This window comes from Calidris pugnax, unplaced genomic scaffold, assembly GCF_001431845.1.
Source record: "Calidris pugnax isolate Ruff unplaced genomic scaffold, ASM143184v1 scaffold639, whole genome shotgun sequence".
In the NCBI taxonomy this organism is placed as follows: domain Eukaryota; kingdom Metazoa; phylum Chordata; class Aves; order Charadriiformes; family Scolopacidae; genus Calidris; species Calidris pugnax.
The window spans coordinates 64,299-67,574 of record NW_015091443.1 but is presented as its reverse complement, the minus strand read 5'-3'; positions in this window follow the sequence as shown (position 1 = coordinate 67,574).

Genomic DNA, 3,276 nt, shown 5'->3' with positions numbered 1-3,276 from the left:
TGCCCGCAGCCCCCGGCAGAGCTGCCCCCGGGGCCGGGGGAGGGGGGGGTCGGGCTGGCGGCCGCCTGCCAAAAGTTCTATTTTTTGCACCAAAAAATCCGCCCCCCGCGGGCAGGAGGAGCCGCAGCCCCGGCGAAGGGGGGGCAGGCAGGGGCCTGGCGGGGCGCGGGGTGCTGCCTGCTCTGCTGCCTTCATCCTGCCTGCACCCCCTGCCTGCACCCCCTGCCTGCTCTGCTGCCTGCACCCCCTGCCTGCACCGCTGCCTTCATCCTGCCTGCACTGTTGCCTGCACTGCTGCCTTCATCCTGCCTGCACCCCCTGCCTGCACCCCCTGCCTGCTCTGCTGCCTTCATCCTGCCTGCTCTGCTGCCTGTGTCCTGCCTACTCTGCTGCCTGCACCCCCTGCCGTCATCCTGCCTGCACCCCCTGCCTGCACTGTTGCCTGCAACCTGCCTGCTACCCTGCCTGCATCCTGCCTGTGCCCTTGCCTGCACCCTGGTGCTCCCTGCCTCTGCCCTGCCTGCCCCCTGCCTGCTCCTCTGCCTGCACTGCTGTCTGTGCCCTGCTGCCTGCACCCTGCCTGTGCCCTGCCTGCACCCGGATTGCTTTTCTGCCTTCTCCTCTGCCTGATCTGCTGCCTGCCCCCCCGCCTGCCCCCTGCCCGCTCGCTGGCTGCCCCTTCCCTCCCTCCCTCCCCTCTCCGGGGCTGGGGGGCTCTGGGCTGCGGGACCCCCGGGGGGCAGCCGAGACCAGACCTTCCCCTCCGCTCGGTTCCTCCTTCTTGGTTCCTGCCCTTTTGTGTGACGTCGCGGTGTCACCACGGGGTTGGTGGCTGGGGCCCCTGCGTCACTGCACCCCCCCCGCCTCAGGGTGCAGCCCCATCCCCGCGGGGACCCCCAGACGGGGACCCCCGACCCGGCGGTGGCGGGGAGCCGCAGGGCCGTGGATGTCGCCGTAGCCTCCGGCGGCTCCCGGCAGCTCCCGCGCCTGCACCGGCCCTTTGGTGCTGACTCAGCGCGAAACTTCCTCGCCGTGGCACGCAGCACCCGCCGCCTCTCGAGGAAAGGGGGGACGCCCCTGCCCGTGGCCACCGTTGCCCCCCGCGGGGCCACTGGGCTGCCGTCACCGTGACGGCCGGTGATGCTTCGGGGGGTGGTTTTCTACGGGTGTTTTTAGGGCTGTGGGTCGCTGCCCCACGTCTTCCCACAGGTGCTGCCTGCTCCCTGCCTTCTCCCTGCCTGCACCCTGCCTGCACCCTGCCTGCACCCTGCCTGCTCCCTGCCTGCGCCAGGCCGTTAGCGTGCAGCACCCTGTGAGCTCCCCGGGGGGTAAAGCGCGTGGGCTTGCCGGGGAGCCGCCGGCACGCGTGTTGCGTGTGGCTGGCACACGCATGTGCCAGCCTAGCGCGTGCCCCGGCGGCGTTTAGGCGTGGGGTTTGGCGGCGGCAGCAGTTCGCTCCGGGACCCGCTCGCCCCCCCAGGCCATGCGCATGGCTTTGGGGGTGTCAGTGCGGTGTGAGCCCCAGAGGGCACGGGGCGCCCCGGGGGACGTGGGGCCGAGGCGCCGTCCCGTTTCCCCGCCGCGGGGCTGGGCAGGGCGCCGGTGCCGGTTGGGCCTGTTCCCGTGGTTCACCGCCCTCCCCAGCCCAAAGCCCGTACCTGGCTGCCGGTTTGAGTGGCTCCTGGCCCAGCTCCGCTGCCAGCCGGAGGGTCCCGGGGGTGCCAGGGGCTCTGCCCGCAGCGGCACCCCCTCCCTGGGCTTCCACCGAAGCAGGGGTTGGGTTGGAGGGGACCATCATCGTGTTCCAGACCCCCCTCATCTCCCACCTTTTCCCCCGGGATAAGCTGGGCAGGTCGAGCTCCTCAGCTCTGAGCGTTCCCGGAGCTCTGGGCGTGCGGCTGTGGCTCCTCATGGACCCCGAGGGGCTGGCACCGTCCCGGCGCTGGCTGTGCCACGCGTGTCACCGTCCCACCGGCTGGCCCCGGCACTGCCTGCTGCTCCCGCGCTGCAGGGTCCGATGCTGTTGGGGCTGCGGCCTCTGCTTCGGCTGGCTCATGGCGGGGCTTGGGCAGCGCGTCGGTGCTGGGATGCAGTGCATGGCTCCTGGGATGCAGTGCAGTGCAGTGTGTGGCTCCCAGGGTGCAGTGCATCGCTCCTGGGGCACAGTGTGGGCAGTGTATAGCTCCTGGGGTGCAGTGTGGGCAGTGCATTGCTCCTGGGGCGCAGTGTGGGCAGTGTGTAGCTCCTGGGGTGCAGTGCAGGCAGTGCATGGCTCCCCAGGGTGCAGTGCAGTACAGTGCATCCCTCCTGGGATGCAGTGCATCCCTCCCCAGTGCAGTGCGGGCAGTGCGTCGCTGCCTGATGCAGTGCATCCTTACCCCGTGCAGTGCGTCGCTCCTCAGCGTGCAGTACAGGGCACTGCATTGCGCTCAGGGTGCAGTGTTGTGCAGTGCATCGCTCCTGGGGTGCAGTGTGGGCAGTGTATCAGTGCCTGGGGTGCAGTGCAGTGTGGTGCTGTGCTGTGCATCACTCCTGGGATGCAGTGCGGGGCAGTGGATTGGTGCCCGGGGTGCAGTGTGGGCAGTGTATCACTGCTGGGATGCAGTGCACAGCTCCCAGGGTTCGGTGCATCACTCGTGGCACGCAGTGCGGGGCAGTGCATCACTCCTGGGATGCAGTGCCTCCCTGTGCAGTGCAGGGCAGTGCCTTGCTTCTCAGATGCAGTGCATCGCTCCTGGAGCGCAGTGCAGTGCAGTGCATCGCTCCCTGGTGCAGCGTGGTGCAGTGCATTCATTCGTGAGGTGCAGTGCATCAGTCCTGGGGTGCAGTGCATCGCTCCCAGGGTGCAGTGTGGGCAGTGCATCACTCCTGGGGTGCAATGTGGGCAGTGTGTCACTCCTGGGATGCAGTGTGGGCAGTGCAATGCTTCCAGGGTGCAGTGCATCACTCCTAGGGTGCAGTGTGGGCAGTGTATAGCTCCTGGGGTGCAGTGCATCCCTCCATGGGGTGCAGTGTGGGCAGTGCATCACCCCTGGGGTGCAGTGTGAGCAGTGTGTCACTCCCGGGGTGCAGTGTGGGCAGTGTGTCACCCCTGGGGTGCAGTGTGAGCAGTGTGTCACTCCCGGGGTGCAGTGTGGGCAGTGTGTCACCCCTGGGGTGCAGTGTGAGCAGTGTGTCACTCCCAGGGTGCAGTGTGGGGCCGCTTCGGTGGTGCCATCCAACCCGTGTCCCCCCCCCCACCGGCACTGGGTGTGTTTTGGGGAGCAGAGGGCACCA